This window comes from Balaenoptera ricei, chromosome 10 (genome assembly GCF_028023285.1).
Source record: "Balaenoptera ricei isolate mBalRic1 chromosome 10, mBalRic1.hap2, whole genome shotgun sequence".
In the NCBI taxonomy this organism is placed as follows: Eukaryota; Metazoa; Chordata; class Mammalia; order Artiodactyla; family Balaenopteridae; genus Balaenoptera; species Balaenoptera ricei.
In genome coordinates, this window is record NC_082648.1 from 99,941,105 (window position 1) to 99,968,324 (window position 27,220).

The 27,220-nt window shown below is 49.9% G+C and overlaps 1 protein-coding gene across 2 annotated transcripts in view; it reads right to left on the minus strand.

Moving 5' to 3' along the window:
- The window catches only part of TCF20 (transcription factor 20), a 98,584-nt gene extending 84,409 nt beyond the window's left edge, over nucleotides 1-14,175 (minus strand). For both annotated transcript variants that reach the window (XM_059937097.1, XM_059937096.1), the window contains exon 1: nucleotides 14,075-14,175. The gene's annotated coding sequence lies outside the window, so the exon portion shown is untranslated. The remainder of the gene's footprint in view (nucleotides 1-14,074) is intronic.
- Between the last annotated feature and the right edge of the window lie 13,045 nt (nucleotides 14,176-27,220).

Below are 27,220 nucleotides of genomic sequence, written 5' to 3' on the forward strand. Positions count from 1 at the left end.
TGTATCTCTAGATGGAAAGACAAAATTTCCCATTTTCCTATCCCAAATGATTTAATTTAGAATGAACTAAAGCAGAGAGAAAACATGTCTCTCCTCCTCAGAACCTATATCACCTATTAATTTGCTAATGAAATCAGATATGTGACTTCTACATAGTCAGTGTTGTGACTTTACATTAGCAGAGACACCTCTTGAGTTGTATTATCACTGGGTTCCTGGAAGAGATTTCCTAACGAATTACTCACTGAGGAAGGTTCTTTAGCAGATACAGAAGGACGAGTATCGAATATTAAGAATATCTGAATTGGCAAAAAAGGGGAAGTAGAGATAACGCTTGGTCTGCTGAGAAAAGATTCAATAAACATATAATCAACTACTATAATTAGAAATCAAGGGGCTTCCCTGGTGGTGCAGTGGTTGAGAATCCGCCTGCCAATGCAGGGGACACGGGTTCGAGCCCTGGTCTGGGAGGATCCCACATGCCGCAGAGCAACTGGGCCCGTGAGCCACAACTACTGAGCCTGCGCGTCTGGAGCCTGTGCTCCGCAACAAGAGAGGCCGCGATAGCGAGAGGCCTGCGCACCGCGATGAAGAGTGGCCCCCGCTCGCCTCAACTAGAGAAAGCCCACGCACAGAAACGAAGACCCAACACAGCCAAAAATAAATAAATAAATAAATATACTAAAAAATAAGTCAATTTCAATTCTTAATAACATTTCCGAGGTTTACATCTTAAATATAAGCAAAAAGCATCAACAAAAGAAATCTTGTTTATATAAAAAGATTTCTGCCAAAATCTTAAAACCTAATATTTTGATTTTGAAAATAAGTTGCTGATTTTTTTTAATCTAGAGAACAGTAGACTGGGCTGGCATCCTTTGAAAGCTGACTAAGATAAGTTCAATAAAAACAGGTAATAAACGCATGGAACTCATTAATTCAGAAAGGGGAAAAAGAAACTGAAGCTTCCATGGCACATTCCTTTGAAAGCTGGCAGGAAAATTCTACTTCATTTATTAATTCACACAAAAACTATTTGCTGAGCACTAACTACACGCCAAGCACTATTCTAGGTGCCGAGGATATGATGGGGAACCGCCCTCACACAGATGTTGTTCTAACAAGTAGGCCCAAAATGGCAATTCTGGACTCCACTCTATTTTTTTCCCCCCTAAATCCAAACCCAAACTCTTCCCTTCAAAGGTGTCACAAACTTATTCTGCAAGAGTTATTTTCCAGTTCATCAAATTAAGCACAGAATCGCACAGTGCACAAGTTAAGGGCACAGAATGTGGAGTCAGGATGCCTGATTCCAAATCCTGGCTCTGCTACTTTTTAGATGAGACCTTGGGCAAAGCACTCAACCTCTCTGTTACAGTTTCCTCACCTGAAAAAATGGAGATAATAGTATGCCCTCATAGGATTTTTATAAGAATTAAGAGGGTTAATATTTTCAAGTGTTTAATTACATAATTATTTATTACTTATTCAAAGTTTTTCATAAATAAAATATCCTTGCCTATCTGTTTTGGAATTGAAGTGGGTTGATGCCAGCATTTCCTATAAGTCCATGTTGTTTAAACCAGCTTTAGTTCCTTCTCATTCAGACTAGGGATTTGGCCATGGGAAAACCTCCGGAACAGGAACAGGAAAAGATGATCAATTCACCATTTGCTTCCAGCCCTCCCATCTCCTTGCCACCTCCACCTCTCCTCACAATCGACAAGTCTCTCAACCACATATCACAACTCTCTTCACAAAACCTTGTTTCACTAGTGAGAATAAAGTGCTCTAGCCCAGATTCAAGGCCCATCATCAAGCTATTCCCACTTCACCCTTGGCCCATACTTCCTCTGACAGTCCCTTTCCTGTGATCTCCAGGCCCCCCCTAAGAGCCTGCACTTTGTGCTCTCTCTCTCTCTCTATGTATATAACATGCCACATACTTCGAAGCCTTGCTTCTTGAAGGACCTTCCCTTGGAAAGCTCTCTCCTATCGATCCTTGCAGATCCTGCTCACAGGTCCCCTCCCCTCAGTCTTCTCCGATATTCTCCCCATTCTTAATCAGGTGTACACCTCTTCCCTAGTTCTCCCCTAGAACTCTGGCTGCACCACTATTATAGTCTTGCAGATCCTATATAGATTTTATGAATGTTAATTTTCCATGTCTGACTCCCACAGACACTGAACTCCAGGGAAAGGGAAGACATTTTATTTACTTTTGCATTTTTTGTGCCTAGCATGGTATAGATTTAGCAATCTGGGCTGAATTGAAATAGACATTTTCTTTTTCTTGTATTTTCTCTGATGTTTCATTCCCACAGGCTTCACTTGGCCTCTGTCTCTCATCTTTAGTGACAGCCAACTTTTAGCACTTTGCTAACCAATGTAGCAAAATTTCAGTTAAAAAAAAAAAAGACATTTAATAAGTGACACAGGCTGCAATGTCCTTCACTCCAACTCAAACCTCTCTTATTCAATATGTTAGAACTTAACTCCACTTCCACAAAGACTTCTTAACTAAACGATGAAAATTCTACTCCCGTTATGTTTAAACTCACATATCCACCACTAGGTAAAAGCAAAACAGAACAGCAGCACTAAATTCAATGCAATGTGTACTTTTTTGCTTATGTCTGTTCACTAATGTACAGGTGCCTGTAAGTCTTCAGGTTCATTTACACTGTGTATGTTGAGGGTGTAGGAGTCATTTGGCTGGAATCTTGGAGGCATGTTCGCCATGCCTCTGCCATCAAGTAGGAATTATTGCACATAAATGAGTCTATTCTACTGCCTAAAACTCTCCAGGAGAAATTCCCAGAGTTCCTCACAGGGCAGGGAGTTCTTTGGTTTGTCCACCCAAGCCACTAGCACTCCCTCCTACCTCATCTGCTGCTGTTTTCCTTCTCAGAGTTGAGGAACAGCAGGCCATCACTCTTTAACATACCCTAAGACCCTCACTAACTCATTGCTTAGGATACTTTATCAGGCTAAATTAACTCGTTTCTTTGGCGGATATTTTCTCTGAATTTTCCCCCTATTCTTCAACTATTTTAGTTACTCTTAAAGATGCTTTGCAAGTTTTTTACAACAAATCCAAACTTAACATTACTTTAATACATACTATGTGAAGGGGACATAAAGAAAGATTAACAAGGCATGGTGACCATATAAGAATACAACCTTGTGGTGAAACAGACACATTCCATAGTAACTGTAACATATGGATAAAGACAGAGGAGAAAGATAGGGCATTCCAGGCAGGGGCTCAGAGGCAAAATGGTGCATTCACTCTCAATGCATTGATAGGCAATGTGCCAGCTGCTGGGGCTATAAAATAAAACACAGCCTTGACCGCAAGGGCCTTAGGGCCTAGTGCAGTGGTATTCGAAAATACTTTGCAGTTTTTCCAGCAATAGTCTTCCACAGATACCCAAGATAAGAAGAGAGAGATGGTGAGAGTTGCTCTAGCTGTGGCGTTGGGAAGAGGATGACTCTTACTTCTTCCACTACAGCCAGGCCACCTGGGGTACCTCAGGTCCAAGGGGATAAGAGTATCCCCCACCTTTCCTGTTTTGATACAACACTGAGAACACTGCCACCTACCCAACACAGTGAGTGCTTCATAAGCACTGGTTAAATAAAGCATGAGAGCTCTGGAATAATGTGTAAGTCACTGGTCTAATGAATGGGAATGGCAGAAGCTTATGGGGACACCAGGCAGGAAAAGCTGAGTCTAAATCACTGGAATCCAAAACTAGACAAACAACTGTAAAGGTCTGACCAGTTTCTCTAAAATCCTGGAGGCAGAAAGCTCATCTTAACTACTTTTTACTTCCCCCTGCAGTTCTTGTTTCCTTAGCCGGCTCTATCTGCTTGCCGCAGCAGTTTCTTCAGACCTTTCCTGTATTCTTCAAGCTTCCAACTCTCCACCTCGCTCTTGCCCCTCCACAGAGGACCTTCACAGAACTCACAGAAAAGCACTCCTTACCTTCCTGCCCCCATGCCCATCTGTTTCCCGCCCACACACCTTGCTTTCCCCTGGAAGCGGGTACTCTTACTACCAAAAGCCAATCGCCTGGATCACACTGGGCCCTGAGTTCTACTGGAAGGTCCTCAACCCAACACTCTCCTGCATCTTCAACACAGCCCTGTGCTGGCTCCTTCCCACCTCAATTTACACATGCTTAAGGTTCTCTTATATTTAAAAAATGTCTTCGCTTGACCTGAGACTCTCCCTATAGCTACTTTTTACTTTCCTCAACAGCCACATTTTAGGAAGGTTTGACTCCAAACTTGTCTCCACTTCTTCACCTCACTTTCTCATCAATACACAACCACCTGGCTTTAGTTATCCCCTCTCCTCCCAACTGACCCTTTTCAATAAACCTCAGCTACCGCCTCTGACTTGAGACACTTTCTTTCCCCATGCCATGCTCTCTGGGTTTTCCTCCTAACCTGTCTGGTTGCATCCTGTCTGCTCTTTAAACACTGCCCTGCTCCCTTAAACGTTCACATTCCTCAGAATTTTGTCCTGACCCTCTGAGCACTTGTCATTATTAGCAACAATAACATAACTGGGGCATGGGCTTGGGGGGTGGGGAGTGTCTAAAACTACAAAACCTTCTAGGGGCTGAGGTATGTAAAGTCCCTGTTACTGGAGGGAGACACCCATCACTCAGGCAGGAAAAAAGGAAGGAACCACTTCTCCACATACTGACATTCCCTGTTCACCCCCGAGAGCAATCTCATCTACTCCCAGGCTGGAACATACACGCTAACCTCTAAGTCTTACTCTACAGCCCAGTTCCTTCTCCTAAATGTCAGTTCTGTGTCTCAAACACTTGATGCCTTCCTTACAGGCATCTCAAACTTAAGTCCAAAATTAAATTCATCACTTTTACCCCACCCCAATCTTCTTGTTCTCCATTGTTTTCTATTTCAATGAATGGTATCACCACCACCTAATTTCCAAGCCAGAAGTCTTGACTCTCCTTGGTTGTTCCTTCTCCCTCACAAATCTACCTCCTAGTAAGCTTGCTCTCATCTCGTCATCACCAGCCTCAATATCTTCACTTAGTCAATACATATGGCCTACTATGTGTCAAATACTGCTGTTGACATTGAGTGTACAGCAGTGAACAAGCCAAGCTTAATCCTAGAGGGAGGAGACAGGCAAACAAATAAAAGGATGAGACAACTTCAGATGGTGACAAAAGTTATGAATAAAATAAAGCAGGCTGATGTGATGGAGCACTACTTTAGGCTGTGAGGACTAGAGAAAACCTCACAGAGAAAGAGATATTTAAACTGAACCTGGGGACTTCCCTGGTGGTTCAGTGGTTAAGGCTCCGTGCTCCCAATGCACGGGGCATGGATTCAATCCCTGGTCCGGGAACTAACATCCTCCATGCTGCGTGCTGCAGTGTGGCCAAAAAAAAAAAAAAAAAAGATAAACTGAACCAGAATGACAAACAGAAACAAGTCTCACACAGATTTAGGAAGCAGAGTGTTCCAGGAGGCAGAGGGAAGGGCTGAGGGCAAAGTTCCTAAGGTAGAAATGAGCTTATGAGCTTGAGGTGTTCAAGAAACAGAAGGAAGGTCAAAGAGGCTGGAACTTAAGGGAGCAAGGAGGAGGCCAGATGGGCTCAGAGGGAGACAGGGGTCAGAGAGACCCCTGTCGGCCACCATGAAAGCAATGGAAAGCTACTGGAGGGTTGTAGGAAGACAACTGACATAACCCAATTTGAATTTTTAAAGATCACTTTAGCTGAAAAGCAGAAAAAATGGTTTGGGAGGGCAAAAAAAATTGGGAGTTGGAAAACCAGTCAGGAAGCTAATAATACAGTTGTCCGGATAAGAGGGGATGGTGCTTGAGATGGGAAGGAACAAGTTTACGATGTATTTTGGACACAAAATGAACAAAACTTGCTGGGAGATTAAATGTTGAGAGTGAGAGGGGAAAAAGAAATCTAGGACAATTCGTAGGTTGTTTTTAGGTATAATTTACATACAGCAAAATTACATACAGTATATCATTCAATAAGATTTGATGAATGCCTATCAAGACACAGAACATTTCCATCACTCTAGAAAGTTCCCTCATGTCCCCTTCCCAGTGAACCCCCTTCCACCCAAGAGGCAAACACTGATTTGATTTTTGGTATCACAGACTACTTTTGCCTATTCTAGAATGTCTTATAAATGGGATCATCCATTATGTACTTTTTTTGTGTTTGGCTTTTCACTCAGCATAATTTGTGTGAAATTCTTCCTTCTTCCTTGTTACATGTGTCAGTAGTTTGTTTCTTTTCACTGTTGAGTGGTCTTCCACTGTATGAACATGCCGTTTTGTTTATCCATTCTCCCACTGGATGGACGTCTGGACTGTTTCCAGTTTTCGACTATCATGAAAAAAGCTCCTAAGAAGATTCTTGTACAAGGCTTATTTGTGGACATATATTTTCATTTCTCTTGGATTAATACCTAGAAATGGAACCACTGGGTCACAGGGTAGACATGACGTTCAACTTTTTAAGAAACTTCCAAAATAGTTTTCCAAAGTGATGGCATCATTTTATAGCCTCATCAGCAGTGTACTTGGGTTCTTGCTGCCTGACTCCCAGGTGTTTCACTTGAATAACTACCTACACCACAGCCAAACTGACACTCTTTTAGCTCTTCAAACATTTCTATTTTTTTTTTTTTAAGACCTTTGTAGATGCGCTCCAAGGACACTTTTCCTCCTTACCCCATCCCCTTTATTGCCTGTCTCATGCTATTTATTTTCATTCAACAAATATCTTGAAAGATGAGAAAAGGCTGGGTTGGCCACAGTGTTCTGAGCAGAAGCAGCAGCATATAACAAGTCCCTGAGATGGGAAAGAGCTTGGAGCCTTCAGAGGACACAGAGAAAGTCCATGTGTCTGAAGGACGGCAAGCAAAAGCAGCAGAGAGGTGGCCAGAGAGGTGGGTAGGGGCCAGGGGACTCAGAGCCTTGGGAGAAATGGGAAGGAGTTTGGATTTTCTATTAAGTGCTATGAGAAACCATTAAACGATTGTAAGGGAGGAAAGACAGGTGACTATTTGGCTGCTCTGGGCACACTGGAATAGAGACAGACAGACGGGTAGAAATGCGGAGGCTGTGTTAAAAGGCAATCACAATGTTCCAGGTAGGAGATGATGGTGGCTCAGTGGCTGTGGCAGTAGAGTGGACAGATTCAAGTCGTACTATGGAAACAGCACTGGTGTCACCATTAACATGGTGATGGATTAGATATGGAGGGTGGTGAGAAAAAAGGAGGAATGTGATTTGAGAGAGTGGGTAAATGGTAAAGCCACTTATGGAGAAGGGGACAAATGGAGGAGAGTTTGAGGAATACGTGTTAGTTCTGGACTTACGAAGCTCAAGTTACTAGTGAGATATTCAAATGGCAGCGTCAAGCAGGAGTTGGAGGAGCTAGGAGAGGTCTGGCTGAAGATATCAACACGCGGGTCATCAGCTTATGGGCAATCATCAAAGCCTAGGGATATCCGACAGCACCCAGGGAGCGAGGGCGATGAAATAAGAGGGTCCAGAGAATGCCAACAGTTAAGCAGAAGAAGGGGAGGAACGAAGCACAGAGGTGGGAAGTGATTGGTGAGACAAGCGCCTGGATGAGGAAGCGAAATGGTCCTCCCTTGAGAAGCCTCCTGTGACCTTTCAAGTCAGGAGGACATATCTTGGTACAGCACCATGTACTCCCCCATCAGAGCACTTTCAATAGCCCTGTTTAATTGCCCTTCTCTACTGAGCAGATATTGAAGGATGTAAAATCGACAGGATTGTCAGGAACCAGCCCCGCTCTAGACAATGTCTTGGTACACAGTACTATGTGGAATGTTTGTTTAATGGACAACTACACTACCATTCACTGAGTGTCACCTATAGGTGGTGCACTCCACTATATACTTTTTCTATTTTAGTTCCTTCTCTCACCGGCCCTGAGGAAGATGTATCTCCATTTTACAGACAAGGAAACTGTGGCTCAAGCAAAATGCCCAAGGTCACTCACTGCTAATAAGTGATGGAGCCAGACTGAGGCCACACATCCTCCTTCACATGCTCTGCTGCCTCCATAAACTTCCCATCATATGGACTTTCTATTGCAAGAATGTCCTCTCATATTACTGTCAAAGGGATACAAACCTATCCCCGGGTAACTCACCCACCAGAGTACTAAGTCAGGGAAATGTCCAGGGAAGTAGTCCTGCTCAAGAATCCCTACTCTTGTCAGGCACAGTGAATAATCTCCAGGCTCCCAAAGTAATGCTTTACCTTAGGACGCTTCTAAATGTAGAAGTGAAACCTTCCCTGAAACTTGAGGTCTAGAGGTGAAAAACTTAGGACTGCTAGGGCCTTACCTCTTTTGAATTCCAGAACTCAATTTTAGGCACATACCAGAAATTTCTCCCTACATCTAAAGGGCCTAATTTGAACCTCACAACTATTGCTGAATGTGGCAAAGAGCTTCTCCACGTCATCCATTGTGGACCAAGACATAATCAGGGTGAGGCTGTATCTCAGTGGGTCCAAAGAAACCAATACTACATAACTTTGTGAAAAGTAACAGTAGTACTCTGCTTTCAAGATTGATGTACTGTCTTTTCCCTGACTTCTTAAGATTCCAACTACACAGGTTTTTTCCTAAATGCATACATTAGCACCCAGAGGCTTCCTTTCTTTTTCTACTCAGGAGCAACTGTTAACTATCAACCCTCTGGTCAGAGCAGGGGCTACGGTGGAAAGAACACTAGCCTCGCTGGCAAAGAACAGGGTCCTAGCCTTGACTGTCAGTGTAAAGCCGCATAACTTTGGGCAGGTCACCACCTTCTTGGCATCTTTCCTGAGTTGTAAAAGAAGTTGTAAAGTGCCAGACTAGACGATTTCTTAGGTTTCTTTCAGTTCTCTATATAACTCTACCAGAGAGCACAGAAAGGGTGGGTGAAGGTATGTAGGATGCCACTGGCTGGCTGGGAAAAGTGCGGAGGATGAACCCTCCTGGCTGTGGATGACGAAGCCTGTCTGACCTGCGCTGTTTCCTCTCCTGCCAGAGCCCCCACTCTCAGCCACCCTCGCTCCCTCCAACAACTCCCTCCCCAACCCAAGGTCACCTGGGATCCTCCATCTGAAGCAATACCTAGCAGGGTGTCCTGCATACAGATATCACTAACTTTTGCTGGCTTCATTTGAAGCTTTAGCAAAGTACAATGATTGTAACACCCCAATCCAACTCCTCAACAAAGAAACATAAACGTAATTAAACGATGTTTCTAATAATGCCTAGCACTCATCAACACAATAACACATCTCTGGCTTTTTTTTTTTTGGTCCCACGCGTGGCTTGTGGGATCATAGTTCCCCAACCAGGGATCAAACCGGTGCCCCCTGCAGTAGAAGCATGGAGTCCTAACCACTGGACCGCCAGGGAATTCCCTACACATCTTTTTTTTATGAGAACAACTTTAATAAAGCAGACACGTTATTTTTTCTTACGCTTTATAAGGTACCACTAATGATCCCCCTTAAGTTCTTCTGAGCCAGGTCCCCATTCACAAAGCATAGATATAAACAGAGGGAAGACTTCAACCAACCCACTTCTACTCTTTGGATTAACTTCTCAAGATGCTCAGGACTAAAGCAAATTATTTACTTTGTTTAATGCCATTTTCATCCATCCCACAGATCAAGTTTGACTGCCCTGCTGGCAGAAAACACTTCATAAGAGGGTACATCTTCATGACCACTCTGAAGCAGCATCCCTCGAGTCACTATCATATTGTCTTTTTATTCTCTTCATAGCTATTATCACCGCCAGACACTCTTACTTACTGTCTACAATCCCTCTCCAGAGCAGGCTCCTTCTCTATCTTGCTCACCACTGCATCTCCCATGTTTAGAACAGTACCTACAAAAGCTTGTTAATGAAACTTAGAACACAGAAGACCTTAATCCATGTTTACTGACGTGATGTTCAAACATGGTAACCACCTTCCAATCAGGATGATATTCAAGTGTTCCAATGAACTTCCACCCTTTCCCACAGAACAGCTTACATATGCAGACTGCAACAAGGATATTTTTCCCTGTAGCTAATGTTTTCTCTTTCTTCCCCACAATGAAGCATCAGATAACAAGCCACAGATACACCAATGTCACTTTATAGTTCTTCTTCCTGCTGGGTCATGCACATTACCTACAAAGTAAACACAGCTCTAATGCAGAAAGTACTGATTGTGTTTGTTGCCAAGAGAATCTTTCCATCCATACTGCATGTACCATAAGTATTAAGAGAACTTTCAAGGCTACCTAATAATATAAAAAAACTATTCAGTCTAAGTGCAACGTGACCAAATCATGCTCTATACAAGTCCTAATATCAGTATATTTCAAATGTATGATTGTTATGTACAGTATTGCTCCAATATAAATAGGGTTTTATTGTTTTGCTTTATTTTGTTACTCTTACCTCCACAAAAAGAAAATGAAGGCAGCCGAGTCAGAAGCCCCAGACAGATCTAACGAACACTAAGGTGCCTTGAACATAAGCCCCCATGAGGAAGAGAGCTTAAGGCATACTGGGGAAAGGGTTGTCTTTTGTAAATATATCTTTTGAGTCGCATCTGGTCAAACTGAGAGCAGGCACCAGATAATGATTCCTGTGCATTGTAAACCAGTAGTAACACAGACAGGAAGAGAGATAGCCCCTTACATATTCTATCACTCTTTGATCTGATATAAGAAGTTTTCAGCTCAAGATAGAACGGCAGAATTGGGTATGAAAGAGAAGTTTTTAGATTAAATCTCAGGTGCGCTGGCAAAACTGGCCAGGTACGGGGAAAGTGAAATTTTAGAAAACTCCCAGAGGTCACTAAACTATATGGCACAGTCACAAAAACCATCCTTTCCAGTATTTTGCCCGAGTCCAGATTTCAGATTCATTATAACTTAAAAAAAAAGAAGGGGGACACAGCAGGAAATCTGTATTCCAAAGCCAGCCTACCACTGGCTGATTTGTGTCTTGAGCTGGCAGTGAGCTATAACAGACCTAGTAAAGACTCTGGAGCCAAGGGGAGGACGGTCACAATCAAACCCTGACTCTCATTAGCTCTATGACCTCTTAGGAAAAGGAGAAGTGATATATCTCTCAGGTCTGCTGGGTGGATTTTGCAAGATAAGTTAAAATACCTCGGACAGAATCTAGCATTCTGAGGTGTTTCTGGTTTTGTTTTTTAAAACGAATGTTAGCATCCTTTCCTCTCTTTCTGAAGAGAAGGTTGAACTCACCAGAAGTCCAAATCTAGTTTCTTGGTCTACATTCATTACATTTTATGAAGGTTAAAAAAAAAAAAAAAAAAAAAGGTTGCAGAACCTAAAACCCACATCTCCTGACATCTTACCACCTTGGCAACCTTATCTCACATACATAAACACAAACAAACTTTTACCTCTCTAAGAGTTCTATAACTTTTTCCTCATAAGTTACAACAAAAATGTAAATTAACGTGTGGTAACTGTTTACAATTTAAGTAACTATAAGGTTTTAAAAACGCCACAAAAAACACAAGGTCATAATTCAAATACCAACATAGAATAAATTGTTTAGTTTTGGAAATTCCAAATAATCAATCTTTATAGCCACATAAAAGTGTCTACCTATGTGACAGGCCTGATGTTAACATACAAGAAAAAGTCTACCAATGCGTCTCCAAAGTCAGCATTATAAGCATACCTCCCAATGCTGTGACGCTTTTTGAAACTGTCTGCACTGAATGAATAAAAAAAAGGTCCAAGAAAGACATATTACGCCACATTAAGCACATGTCCTTCAAGCATCCCAGTACTAGAAATTTAAGACAAGCAAGACCAACATCTGAGGTTGGTCCAGAAGGACTAACCAGTCAAAGGCATGGCCTAAGGCCCTCACACACCATAAAATCAGTGAAACTGACTGGGGTTCCTCAGCATCTGAGAGGAAGCGTCCAGCTCCCATTAAGGAATAAATTGGGGATGGGGATGCAAATAATTAGTGCACCCTGAGGTGACAGTTAACTCCACTAGCACACCACTTCACAAGCGATATTATGGAATTCCACTTTATCCCTAGTCTGAGAATACTAAAGCTGGAAATTCCAAAAGTTAGCCGAACACCAAATACCCCTTAAAAGAACTTTAAATAAGATCCCTCCACAGTACCCTGCAGAGAAAGATCTTGGAACTCCTAGGAGCCAACCAACACACACAGACCCAAACACACATTAGCCACAACTCCAAGTAGTCAGATGTTCTCTGAAAAACGTTTTTCCTGATAACTACTTCTTGCAAAGAGAAAAAATACAAGGCACATTCAGCATAGGCTAGAATATTTCTGAGAACCACAGACCAGCAACTGGGATTTGAGGAAAAACTGCACCCCGACCAAGTCTTACACTCCGTTGGAGAAGGAACAGGCTGAAAACTAAAAAGTGAGGCTTTTAAAAGCCAGGTAAGGGACAGCCTGCATTTCTCAGGAAGTCGCCTATGACTAAAACAAAAGCACAAGATGGGGGCGGCGGGGGGGACTACCTAAAACCCCTGTAATGTTTGACCTGAAGGAGAGCCTTCACTGAATGGATGAAAAAACTGGAGCCTTGGGGAGGTAGGTAACTTGGCCAGGGTTACAGTTTATTTGGTGGTAAAGCTGGAAGTAGATTCCTGGACCTCCAAGTCGAACTTCAGTGCAGTTTCCCACTTCACCAAGCTGCCACCCCATTTAAGACGTTTTATAAAACTCCTCACTGAGGCAGTTAACATAAGGGTCCAATTATCATTCAAAGATCTGTCTGTTAGATAATAGCTCGAAAATTCCATCCATTTTACAGCATTTATCAGAGTCATCTAATCTTCAAGGGGGAAAAAAAGCAAAGAGGAAAGGGGGAAAAAAAAAAAATCCCAACTTCGATCTGTCCCCTAAGGGCAAACTAAAGGGTTGCAGACAGTGCTAGTATCCACAACCACAAAAACAGGCAATAATCCCCACCCACGGGCCCAGGAAGGCGGCCCCTCCTCTGCACCGCCCGCCCCCCGCAACTCAGTAAATTCCACTCCCATCCAGGCGCACGGGAGATGTTCCACCTCCCGCCGCTGACAGAGCGGGCTGGGCCGCATCGGCCACTCTCCTTCCACCACCACTTTCCCCCACCCCAAAAAGAACCAGAAGCCTAGAGCACCACCGGGCCCCCAAACGAGCGTTCGCTCGCACACGGGGACCACCGGATCAAACACCCCGCCCTGCTCACCGCGGCGGGGGAGGGGGAGAAAACCCCACGCAGGAAGTGTGTCCCGCGCTCCACTCCCCGCCCCCAGGGCCGGGACCTTGCGCCCTGCCAGCCGGTACCTGCCCTCCGCCCCCAACAGGCGAGAAGCAGCCGCGTCCACATGGCTTCAGGTGTTCACATGGCAATAAACGGGCCCCCGGCCCTCCCGTGGCAGGGGCGCGCTCCGGCGCCCCAGCTCCGCTCCCGCCCGCTAGCCCGCCCGGCCCCTCCCCAAGCCCGGCCCTCAGCCCGCCCGCCTCGCCCCCAGCGAAGCGGCGAGAGCCGCGGGATACCCGGGGCTGCCAGGGACCCCGGGGCGGGCAGCGCTGACCCCGCCGATCCCCGGGCGCCGCCCGCTCACATCCGCCGCCTTTGCGCCCGAGGCCGCGACGAGCAGGTACCTTCCCCCGGCACCCTCAGGCCAGGACCGGTGCCCAAGCCCGGCCAGACTCCCAGGCCGGCCCGAGACTCCTCAGCACCCTGATGCCAGGCCGGAGCCTTTCCCCTCAACGCCCCGAGGCCAGGGCAGGCCGCTCCTCTCTGCACTCCCGGGTCGGACTGGGCAGGGACAGTCGCCTCAGCAACCCGAGTCCCGGCCTCGGAGTCCTGGGGCTCAGCACTCCCAGGTCGGGCCGGGCAAAGACCTCTGCCCCCAGCCCCAGAGGCCAGACACCCGGCCTGGCCCTAGCTCCTCAACCCTGACCTCTGCCCCTCCCCCTCAGGCCCGGGCAGCGGTTACCTGCGGGAGCCCCCCGCCCGGTCCCTCGGCTTTGGCCGGGGGCGGGAGGGGAGGGAGCGGCGGCGGACGGCGCTGCGCGGGGTGGGGGTGGGGGACCTCCGCCGCCTCCAGCTCGGGCGCCGGGGCCGGCGGCGGGGCGGGCCGGGGCCGCAGCCCCTGGAGGCTCGCTCCGGCCCGCGCGCTCGCTCCCCGGTCAGGCGCGCCTCAGGGCGGACTCTCCTGGCGGAGGCCGCGGCCGCCTCGCAGGGGCCGAAAGCGGCTCGGCTCGGGGTTTTTTCTCTCCATTCTCCCAACACACAGGAAATAACAGAGCGTCAGGTGACGGTTCGCGGCCAATCGAGAAGCTCCGGGCCGCGGCGCGCGGGCGGGCGGGAGGGAGGGCGCGCGGCGGGGGCGGGGCGGCAGGGGGCGGGGCCGGCGGGCGCGCGCGTGCCCACCCGCGTGCGGCGGCGCCGAGGCCTGTGAGTGCCGGGCCGCAGGAGACATCCGCCCCGCGGCCGGGGTCGCGCGGGTGTCCCCTCGGCGGCCGTGGGGTGCGTCGCGCGCGTCTCGCCGCTCGATCAGTGCCATCTTGGCCCGTAGCTCCCGGCCGTCCTGGGAGTGGCTGCGAGCCAACTTTCTGGGGAGTTGGTGGCCCTGAATCTCTCCTTAGGATTTCTGGAGTTCCCTGGAGCCGCCAAAGCCAGAATCGCCTCTGTCAGCCTTGGGGAGTCCGCGGGCGAGGGCCCACTCTCCTCCCCGTAACCCGCTTAGTGGTGCCGGCTCCTGCCCGCCTAGCGCCCTCCCGGCCCTCAGGCCTAGTGCTCTCAACGCCTCCGCCCCTTGGCGCCGCGTGTCCTTGGATGAATGACTTGGGCCCTCTTGGGACTCAGTTTCCTCCGCAATACAAGCAAGGAGTGGGGAGGCCCACCAACCTCACATGTAAAATAGATGCTCACCAAACGCCAGCCGCCTTCGCCTGAGGCGGCATGAAAAAGCTGCCATGCCTGGCTGACTGGACCCAGGGTCCAGAATTAATTTGGAGATAAGGTGGAGGATTTGCGGTGCCAAGGCCTCGGGCCGTTCCCAGCCTTCTTTTGCAAATCTCATGTATGTTTTATGGAGCAAAGGAATGGTTGTCATTTTTTTTCTTTTTTTTTTTTTTTAAAGAAAATCTCGGTTGTAAAACAGCCAGAGATGTTTGTGCCGCCTGACCCACTGCTATCAAAAGTGAGAAGACCAGTGACGCTAGGTTGTGCTTGGAGTGTTTGTGACCCTCCCTCTGGCTCACCCAGAGACCTGGCCAAATTCTCTCCCCACTCCGGGCCTCAGTTTCCCGTTGGTACAACGGGAAGGAGGAGAGTGTGGACTGGATGTCCCTAACGTTGACTGAAATTGCTGATTCTAAATTAGACCCCATCTGCCCTAGATGTTAAGGGAGTATGTGGCTTCCTTTCCTGAAGCAACCCAACTTGAAAGTAAATTGGAATTGGAAGAAGAGGGTAGCAGGTGGAGGCTGATAGGAACCAGGTGTGGCCTGGGGGCCCAGTTTCAGTATATCTGAGGTCCATAACTCCCCAGGGCCTGGCTCTACCCTTTCACCTCTCACCCCACCTAGACAGAGACATTAACGCTTTGCCTTGCCTTGGGCCATGCAAAGAGGGTCCTGGCTGTGGCAGCACCTGCCCCCAGCAAAGGGATCTAAGGCAGGGCCTGAGTTGGTTCTGGCACCCCAGGAGGATATGGCTGGGGAAGGCAGTGATTTCTCCTGGCTTCTGTCCAATCACACAAAGTGGGGGCCGGCTCCAATGTGGGTCAGGGCTATTCTTGGAGACTTGATTCCCCAGCACCTCCTGCATGCCAGGCAGGGTGCCGGTCTCTTCCGGGGCAGAGCTGAACAGGCCGCCAAGCCCTGCCCTCTGGCTGTTCCCATTGTTCTATGAGTTTCATTTTCAAATTCTCTGGCACCAAGACTCAAAAGGCCAGTGCTGGCTTCTGCTTGAGTCAGAGCTACAGAGGGAAAGAGGGAACTCTCAGCACAGACCCATGTTTTCTGGACAAGCACAGAAAGATGCATGAGAGCTTCCACTTGGTGTTGGGAGCACCCTCAATTTCTTGAGAGACTTCATGAAGAAAAGGGAAGGAAGCCCATTTCCTTAGAGTCTCCTGCCCCATCGTTCTTCCCTTCCTTTCCCTTCTTCCTCAGCTCATTCGGGTCTCAGACTCGGGGACCAGAACGTGAAATGGATGGTGACAAGCTATGCAAAGCCTCATGCAGAAGGGAAGGAATGCAGACAGATAACTGAAGTCCAGGCTCTTGTTTGTTCCTGCCTCCTGTCCTGAGACTGACCCTACAGCCCCCTCCCCATCCCTTTGGACCCTGCTGGAACAATGGCTAGTTAACCTCCACCTGGAAACTTCCCCAGTCCTAGGGCTAGGCCAGCCTGGACCTCTTCACCCCTAACAGCCACTTTCCCTTTCAGTACCATTTGGAAAAAGAACATGTGTGGGCATTATGACCAACAGATAGATTTGAGTTACGCTTGGGCTGTGTGGCCCTGGACTAGTCACTTCACCTCTCTGAACCTTGGTTTCCTCAGCTGTAAAATGGGGATAATATGACCTCACTCATAAGGTATTATGGGAATCTTAAGAGAAATGCACAAAAAATTCAGTACAGTATCAGGCACACATTAGCAATAGCTACAGTTCTATGATGTGGACATACAAGCAGACTGAGGTTCAGAGAGGTTAAGGCACTGCTCAAGATCCCATAGTGGCCAGAGCACAATAACCGGGAGCTCCCTCCTCTTTGATCACATTAGTGTCTTCTATTGTTCTCTCACTGTCTCATCTGTGAGAATCCTGTTTTTCTTTTTTTTTGAATTTTACAATTTTATTTTTTAATACAGCAGGTTCTCATTAGTTATCCATTTTATACATATTAGTGTATATATGTCAATCCCAAGAGAATCCTGTTTTTCCTACCACAGTTTAAGGAAAGGACAGTAGATTAGTTGGGGGATTTTTTGTTTTTGTTTTTGTTTTCTCTCTCTTCTAGCCCAGTCCACTCAAAAAATACATATTGAATTGAATCAGTGTTTTCAATTCCAGAAGCAAAATTAATCCTTTCCTTCCTCCTCCAGCTCCGAGATGGCTTTTGGAAACCCTGTGTCACTCCCTTTATTACAAACTCCTCTGCCCTCCTCCAGGCGCCCGGGCCACTCCGGGATTACAAATGGAGCCTTCTGCCTCTAGGTCACTGATTCCGCTACCATCTGTCAGCACGGATTGATTGAGGAGACTGGCCCTGCTCGGCAGATCAGTGACTTGTGCGAAGTGAGCTGGGCTGTCGGTGCCTTCAGCGGCAGGCGGATGTCCTTCCTTTCACTCGCTGGCTCTCTTGAGCACAAGTACCGCCCTCACCTTTATCCTTCAGTGGGCCCCAGCTCTCCTTCCTCTTGGGAGGGGCCTCCCGCTAACTCTAGCACGCCAAGAGGGAGGCCTCCCGGAACTCCTGCTCAGTCCTCCAGGAGACAACTTACCAAAAAAAGCCTCTGGTTAACAGAGTGGGGAACCCCCCCAAAGCGTCCGGCAGAGCCTGTCCCAAGCCAGGCACTTTTCCCACGCAAAGCACAAACATAAGGGTGGCCTTCATTCCACACAGAGCACCTGCTGTGTGCTGGGCTGTAAACCCTGATGGAGGGAACATAGGGCCTCAGAATAAGTCTTTCTGGGGCAAGGGCAGGGCAGGCTCTAAGGCTAAGGGGGTGGGGAAGGCTCCAAATAGAGAGTCCGGGAATACCAAGCCTTAGCCACGTGGGGACAGCCACTGCAGGTCCCAGGAGGGCTGTATGCAGCGCAGGGCTAGGGGAGCGAGAGATGAGGCTGCAGAGGTGGGCAGGGGTGGTGTCCTACAGGGCCTTGTATCTGTGACCCACTTGGCATGAACTGGTTCCACAGGGTCTCACAGTGACCTCTCCTCAGGAGATTTGCCCCTCAACCCTACCTTCCACCTCATTCCTCCGGGGCCCAAGTTGTGGCTCCCTCCTCCTCAGCTCTCACTGATCACACTGGGCTGTCTGTGCCTGTGTCTGCCTCTCCCACAGGACCGTGAGCATTCACAGGGCAGACACCTCTGCTTCCCTCGGGTCTCTGGCATCCTCTGCAGGGTAAGGCACCATAACCATAAAAATGATAACATTAATAATGACGATACAGCCCAGAGGAATCCAAGCTTACTGGGAACAGGCCCTGTGTGTCTGTAGCGACATGATGAGGTTGGTACTGATCTCATCCCCACTTTACAAACGGGATGACTAAGGGGCAGAGAGCTGAACAACTTGTCTCAAGTCACACAGCATGGAAGAGGCCAAGCTGGGATTTGAACCCAGGTCTTTAGAGGTTGCACTCTTAACCACCAAGTTTCCCAGCACTGGGTAAACACTGGAAGGATGGATGCACACAGACGGTTGGTGGGTCCCAAAGTTTGCAGGCGGATAGGGAAACAGACTTGAGGGGACAGCAGGGTCGGCACCAGTCTCTCCCCACAAGTAACATGGTAAAGCCCTGGAGACTGGGCAGTTTGCAGGCGTTGGACCCTCAGACCCCATGCCTGGAAGACCCAGGCCTAACCGACAAGCAGCAGGAGCCGTGCATCAGCACACTCGGGACACTGGAGGAGACGCAGCTGAGCAACGGGAGGCCCCTGCTGGCTGGCCTCACAGAAGATCACCCTTCAGCCCACTCGACACTCCTGCCACTAGTGCCTCGAGTCTCCCTGGGAAGTCCCTGGCATGGTGGCCCAGCACAGGTCACGGAGCTGGGGGTGTAGCCTGGTCTCACTGATCTGTGTCCTTTAGCACATCATCCAATGGCTCTGTGTCTCGATTTCTTCATCTGGAAATTGGAATGCGCGGGAGGAGGGGCCAAGTGGCCTGCCTGCCTCCAGGAAGTCGGGTCCCTTACCTGGCTGACCCCGTTCACTGCTCCCAACAACAGTGGGAGGCAGGGATTGTCATCTTCATTGTGCAGAGCAGGAAATGGACACACAGAGAGGTTAAGAGACTTGCCGGAGGTCACACAGCTAGCAAGCAGCAGAGCTGGTTTGAACTCAGCCTTCTGGCCCCCGAGCCCCCGCTGAGTCACTTACAGCACTGCAGAGTGTTAAAGTGAAGATGGAATGATCTAACAATAGCAGTGACAAAGCCACGTCTAAGCACTTCACCTGCGCTAACTTGCTTAATTCTTACAACAGCTCTCCAAGGTGGGTACTATTATTACCTCATTCTGCAGATGGGGAAACTGAGTCACCGAACAGCTAGGCAGAGTTGGAATCTGAAACCAGGCAGGTCAGGCTGCAGAGCCCCTGCATCGCTTTATCACAAGAGAACAATAGGGAGGCTCCTTTCCATTGGGATTATTTCTGCTTGAAAGCTCAAGACTTTTAGCCCCATCACTGTTGGGCTCCACGGGAAGGCAGTGCCGCATGCTGAGGCATGCTGGGAAAAGACTTTGTTCCATCCTGCTTTGTTGACATGCTCTTCATTTTAAGCCTGAAACCCCAGCTTCCTGTGAAGAATTCAAACCGTGGAGAAAAATGTGGCCATGATACAGCCACTACTTCCTGCGCCTCCAGTGTTCCCTGAGCTTGGGGCTCCGTGTGTGTCCTCACACTTAACCTTCACAACACCCAAGTAGCCCCCGCTTCACAGCTAAAGAAACTGAAGCCCAGAATTGCTAACAAGATGCCCAGAGGCACACAGCTGCTAAGTAGTAGATCTGAGACTTGTCCCCAGGTCCTTCTTGAGAATCCTGGCTCTTCTGACCACAACAGCTGCACCCCCATGGGGTATGTGGAGGTGGGTCTTGTTTGCTGGGCTTTGAGGGAAATGCTGCTGCTCATCTTCTGCCACAGGCTGGTCCCTCAGTGTCACAATCCCTGGGCCACAGGGAAAGCACCAGGACACAGGTGTGAGAAGTGTGGACATCAATGTCCCCTCCACTCCATCTCTCCCTCCAGTGATTCAAGAATGGCTCCCCTGCCACCAAGGTGATTGTCTTCCGGAAGCGGTCATGCCCTGTGAGGTTCCTCATCACTGCCCTGCATCTCCCCGGGAGCTCACAGGATAACTCCAAGGCACATGTGTGATTCCGGGGAAACAGAAAGCAGCAGAGTCAATGGATTCTCCAACTCCCAACTGGTCTTGTTGATTGCAGCCTCTTTTCCCGGCCCACCCATCCCTGCAGCAAACTCATTACAGTTTCCAGAAGCCAGAAGCCTTTGACCCTACTACCCCTGGCTCAGAGGTTGTTGGTGGGCCCCAAGGAACTTCAGAATTCAAGTAAATTCTCATCCACCTGGAACACAAAGCCCTAGCCTGGCCCCAGCCACCTCTCCAAGCTTCTCTCACATGTCCCTTTCTGCTTCTTTGCCAAACCAAATGGGTTGTGTCCCTACCATGTGCCTGTCTGCTACCCGAAGCAGGAAGCCCTTCTCTCTTCCCTACAGAGTGAAATTATACCCTCTTTCAAGTCTTACTCAAATGCCACCGCCTCCATGAAGCCTTACCTTAATACTCATCATAAATTCACTCCACAAACATTGATTGAGCCCCTACCATATGCCAGGCATTGAGCCCAAGGGTCCCTGTTTTCATGGAGCTTACAGTGCCATAGGACCATTAGAGCAAACAAATGATCACATAAATAATCATTTGGTAACAGCCATGAAACACATTAGTAAGAAAGTGGGCAGGTGCACAGAGGGTGTATAATGGGACCCTGGGTCTTGGGGATCCAGGACATTTGAGCTGAGACCTGAAGGACAGATAGGAAGTTGCCACGTGATGAGGTTGGAAGAGAGCTCCAGGCACTGGGCACAGCACAGGCAAAAGCCCTAAGGCAGGAGGGAGCGAGTAGATTTCCAGGAATGGAAAGGAGGCCAGTGTGATTTCAATGAAATGAGTAAGCTGGAGATGCAGTTGGAGCGAGACAGTGCAGACCACGAAAGGCTTGGGGACTTTATCCCAAAGGCAAAAGGGGGAACCACTGAAGGATTCTGAGCAGAGAAAATAGTCAACATTCATTTATAAATGATCCTGCCCCATGGCTGAGTGTCTCCTGAAAAGCCTAGGCTTTGCGTCCGGCCACCCCTGAACCTTGGCTGTCTGGTTGTTTGGGAGTGAAGTTTTCAAACCCCTCCTCCTGGACTGAGCTCTCGAGGGCAGGGCTGACCTCCGGTTCTCCCGCGTCATCCTCAGCACGTGGAGCTACTCCAAAAACATTTGTGGAACGAACTAACAGATAAGACAAGACACTTACCAGCATTTCCCCCGGAAGAGGCCAGGCTGCCTGGGGGGCCTTCCACGTTCTCTGGAAATCACAAAATTCAAGGGTTTTAGTGAGGTCACTACTCAGGGAGCCCTTGATAGCACAGCCGGCATCCCATGGATGCCCACGCCCAGGGCCAGCATGACACCGCACAGGCATCTGCCCGTGACCGTGTCATGAATGACCAGAAACAGAACCAAAAGATCCCAACAGCTGTTAAGGTGCTTTCGAGTTTACAAAGCACATTTCACAAGCAGCCTCACCCAGGGTCAACCCTCTCGGGTGGATACAGTTGCTGCCCTGTTTTACAGATGAGGAAACTGAGGCCCAGACAAGGGAGGGTCTCTGGCAAGTCATCTCAAAGCCAAGACTAGAACCTGACAACAGCTCAGGCTACTTATGGCTCCCATGGGGTTAAGAGAGCTTTCTGGAAATTTTTTAAAAAAATGTTTTAAAGTGACATATTTCATCAGGATGTCTGTCAGCCAGCAGTGGGAGCCAACACACCAATTCTCACAGGCCGTTCCCCCTGCATGTCAAATCTGCACACTCAGCCCCAGGCCCTGAGGCTGGTGGCTTAGCCCAGGGCACGGGAGGGGCCTGAGTGATGAATCCTTGGCTCCCTGGGCTTGGTGCTGGCACAAAGCAGGTGCTCAGGAGACTCTTGAGTGTTCTCCAGGGGAACCTGAGCTGATTTGAGGGATAACAATAGAGAACACTCCCACGGCTCTCACGTGTGCCAGGAACCATGCTAAGTGAGTTACCCGCATTAACTCCGGTCACCCTCACAACAAGGCTATGAGGTGAGTACGCCAATTTATCCCTATTTATAGGTGTGGAAACTGAGGCTCAGAGCAATAGCTCATTAGCCTGTGATCACACAGCCAGTGAGTGGCAGAGCTGGGATTTGAACCCTTTAAGCAACCCCATGCCCTGGCTGAGTGAAGGTGGGCAGAAACCTGTGCATCCTCAAGGACTGTGACCATGTGGGGTGCCCCTCCTCCACACGCTTGATGACCGTTATTCCCATTCCCCATATATCCTGTGTGGGTGAGCAGTGACAAGCTGGCATGGTAACTACCTCATCTCCCCAGCCTCCCCTGCCCTCGCCCGGTGGTCTCTGGGCTCCCTTTACCTATCCTGCCACCTATGGGCTCCCGCCCCAGTTCCTTTTTGGTAGTAGGTGGGGTGTACAAAAGAAAGGGAGGGCAGAGGGCGATGCTACCTTGAGAAGGCTCCGTAAGCTCTGGAGCCTCAGCTTTTTCACCTGCAGAATGGGGACATTAACATCGCCCGCCACAGAGGGCTGCATCCACACAAGTGCTTAATCCATGACCTCACACCTAAGTGCTGGTTCCAATTATTCTGGCCTCAGATACCCCTTGAGGGGGAATCACTCGTCCCGTGAGCAGGCAGGCTCAGGGAAATACGGTGCCCACGGTCACCCAGCATCGATCACCCAGCACAGCACAGTGGAACAAGGAATGAACGGTCTGTCTGACTCTGAAGTGTGAGTGGAGGAGAGGAGGGAGGGTAAATGAAACGTTTGGGTCTTCCACGCAACTCAGCGTCACACTACCAGGTGTGGGCTGGGTTTGGCTCCCGAGTCCTGTATCCGCCCACTCCCAAGGCTCTCCCCAAATGGTGCACATCGAGTGGTGTTGGGGGAGTCCTGTGCCCTCCTGGGAGCCACTATCTTGCTGGACCCTCTCAGCCCCCTTCCCCAGCCCAGGTGAGGTGTGCTGGTGGGGACAGGAGGAGCAGTGGGAAGGCCAGACATCGAAGTTGTTCAACTGTGGGCTGACTGCAGAATAAAAGGGAAGAAAGCATCCTTTCCGGAAAAATCAATGGACAGATGTGACCGCCGAAGTCACAACCTACGCAGAAGCCATCCAAGAAAATCAAAGAGACGAGAGAACTGCCACCCCTTAACAGCAGCTGAGAGAGGTGAGCGAGCCCAATCCCCCATCAGACAGATAGGAAAACTGAGGCCCAGGGTGGGGCCGTGACTGGTCCAGGGCCCCACGGTATGTCTGAGGCTCTGCCACGTGTGAGGGGTGTCCAGTCCCAGGTGGCCCATTTGCAGTGGTGGGCGGGCCCTTGTGGTCCTCATGCCTCACAGCCCAGCCGTCGTCCAATTCCCTCTGGTCTTGCCCACATTACCAAGGGTGTCCGTTTAGCCTCGCGCAGAAAACACCAAATCTCTGAGGCTCTTCCCTGCATGCTTTTGGCTTCTGGGGTGCTCTACCCCCCACCCCACCCCCCAACCCTCACATGTTAGGCAGAGTGAGGGAAGACTGTATTCAATAAGCTACTACATAGTTGTGCAATTAGAACAGAGCCTGCCTGACTTGCAGTAAGTGCTCATAAATGTTAGCTTTTTTTTTTTTTTTTTTTGGCCGCACCAGGCGTCTTGTGGGATCTTCGTTCCTCAACCAGGGATTGAACCCGGGGCCCTCGGCAGTGAAAGCACCGAGTCCTAGCCACTGGACCGCCAGGGAGTTCCCAATGTTAGCTATTATTACTAGGCACGATTATCCTGGCCCACAGACACTAGATGCTAGAGCCTTCACTCTCCTGCGCTGACTTTTCTTTGAGCTAACGGTTGTTGAGTGCTTTCTGGGAGCCAGGCTCGGGGCCCACTGCTTTGTGAGAGTTATCTCGCCTAATCTTCACCACAGCCCTGTGACTTAGGTACTGTTATTACCCCAGGAAACCAAGGCTCAGAGAGGGCAGGTGAGTTGCCTGAGGCAACACAGCTGGTAAATGGCACAGCCAGGGTTGAACCCAGGCAGCCTGGCTCCCGCTATGAACTGGGGGGAGTTGCGGCCCTGATCTCTTGCAGGAGCTTCCAGTCACGTCAGGGTCCCAGGCAAGAGAAGCTGCTCCAGGAACCCTCACCCGAGTTGGGGACCAGGCATCTACTCTGATTCCCCAGCAATGTTGGCCCCGGCTCAGAGTGGGGCCTGGGCTGGGCCTGGCTGCCAGAAGTCCTGAGACTCCAAATTAAAAGGAGACCCAGGCTGGTCCTTAAATTCCCAGGCTGTCCAGGAATCCCAACACCACAAGGCCACCCTGAGAGAAGCTAGAACAAGCCAGCTTTGTGTGCATCCTGCCCACTCTCATCAAGTCAGGCTCTCCCTTCTTCCAGAACTGGCTCTCACTGCCGAGAGAAAGTGTTCCCTCTCCCCCTTCCCCTTCCTGGGCTTCAGCCACTCAAGGTGACTGGCCTGTTACACCTGCAGCTCTCTGCTCTTACCCTTCCTTCTGGTGGTACACCCTCCCCTGTCTTAGCCTGGCAAACTCCTACTCATCCTCCAAGACGTTCAAATGCCACCTCCTCTCTGAAGCCCCTCTTGATTGACCTGTCAGAATTCACAAGGGTACCCCAGGGAAAACTTTTTTTGTTGTGCCTCTAGGGTGCTGGCATAGCCAGCTCCCTCATAATCACAGCTGCCATTAATTGAGCACCTGCTGTATACAGGTGCTGCACCTGCAGTCTCCTTAATCCCTACAACAAGCCTGCAGGTAGAGTTTACTACTACCAGGTCACTGCCTTTTAGAACTGCATCTCTGAGAGATTAAGTAACTTGCCTATGGTCATATAGCTAGAAAGTGGCCAGGGAAGACTGCAACTCAGGGCTGACTCCAAAGCTCCTGGGGTCCATCAAATTGGGGGCATACAGAGGGAAGGGGCTTGCTGTTCTTCTTCCATCTATATATGCCAGGAGGGTGGGCATACGGCTCCAAGTGGGCAGGCTCTGTGAGCCTGGGCTGGGTGAAATGAGCTGACCAGCCAGTTGGAACCTCGACTGGTACTCCCAGCACCTCTGAGAGAAGGGTCTCGAGCCCAGGCCTGGAACGGACCCAGCATCCTGGCCTTGAGGAGAGTCTATCCACTGTTCCTTCCTTCTCCATCTGACAAAGGAGGCTCCATGGGGCACCAGAGCCCCGCAGGCGAAGGCGAGGTGCTCCTCACACACAGCTCCCTGGCTCCTCTATGCAGGTTGGCTTGTGGGCCCAGGACCTGAAGGAAATGCTGGGGTAGATGAGTGAGCCCGCCAACAGTTTCCAAAAGGACATTAGCCACATGAGGCTCTCCTGCTTGGGGCAGATGTCCCGGTCGCAGACATAGCTGTGGCTTGTCCCCACATGTCAGGCTCCGTGGGGAAAAATCCCCTTCCGGTGGGTTTGCCCAAAGGGCAAAACCCTTCCCGGGTGTGAGGCAGGGTGACTGTTCCATCCTGGTGGCCCACCTTCCTGGGGTATCAGCGGGTCTGGATCTGCTCCCCTGGCTTCCAGGCACACACCCACTCTGTGCTCAGCTCTGGGCGGGTGCTGGGAACACTGAGAGGAGGTCTTAAAAATCCTGTACCCAAGAGCCTGACAGTGGCCACACCTCTCACAGCACTGTGAGAGGGGGCATGGGGATGGGCAGGGCGCAGGCCCCCAGACCATCCAGGTTGAGGGCAGGGAAGGCTTCCTGGAGGAGGCTAACTGAATCCAAAAGGACTTGACCAGGCAAAAGAGGCAGTGAGGTCCAGGTGAGGAACCAGCTCCTGGGGAAGGAGGACTAGAATGAGGGCTACAGCCTGAGGCCTAGTGTGTGACAGGCTGGACCCAGAGGGCCTTCCCCTGACCCTCCATCTGAGGTGGGCTCCTGCCTCGGCTTCTCAGCTCAGATGTCTCCATCCCTGCTGGGGCCTGAGCTATGGCCTGGCCCTACTAAAGCCCCACTCTCTGTGTTCTCTGGAGACCTCCTCTAGAGACTGACCACCTCTGCACATGCCACTGCTCCTGCCTGAGCCCTGCTGCAGCCCAGAGCCTAGAGCTGTGGTTGCTTCCCAGCCCAGGTCAGGCTCAAGCTCTCTGCCCTCATGTGCCTGTCAGAGGAGACAAGGTCCTGGGACACCCTGCCAACACCAGCCCGGCCACAGAACCCGTTGCCACCCTCCTGCAGCCGGGGGCAGACCCATCTCTGGCCTTGTATCTTCGAACCCCATCTGAGCCTCAGTCCCTGGCTCTCTGTCTCTGGTTACCCTTGGGAAGCAGCTGTGGGCAGAAGTAGCCTTCTGAGACCTCAGGCCGCCCAGGCTAAGAGAATGACAGGACCGTGACCCTGGCTGGGGACAGAGAGACCTTGCAGGGAGGCAGCCAAGATGGGGCAATGGCTGGGGGTCAGGAGAGCAGCCTGGGCTTCCTGCAGAGTGAGGAGGGGGCTGGTGTGCCAGAGAGGAAGGAGGACCAGCTCCTCCCCTGGCCTGTCTGTCTCCAGCACTTCACTGTAAAAATAAATGGAAAAAGCACACACCAGACAGAAAAAAGGGAGGAAAAAAAACAAAACAAAACCCCAAACCGCCCCACATGGGCTCCCTCAGCGGGTTTGCGCCAAGGCCTTGGCCTGGGTTACTTGCTGCTGCTTTTCCCGGGAAGCTGCTGGTGCCAAATTTGCATTTACCACAAACAGAGACAACACAATGTCATAATCCTTCTCCTGTCACTCTCCCCTCTCTTCCTCCTCCCACCTCAGACACGCACGCTAACACAAAATGACGGCTCCCTCGACAGCCTGAATGAGCAAAGCCCTTGATCTGCCTCTTAATTGCTGGCGTTTCTCTCCGGCCCGCGCTCCGTGCCCCTCGCCCAACTTGCAGCAGACCACCCACAGCCCCCTCCTTTGTCCCGAATCACCGCTGACAAATGGCCTGCTGGAGGTTGAAGAATAAGCCTGGAAATAACGGTGGGGGGAGAAGCCAGCCCCGGCCCACCCCCGGCCGCCTCTGCACCCTCACTGCCAGGGTCCCAGCCACGGAAGCTGGCTGGACCTCAGGGGTC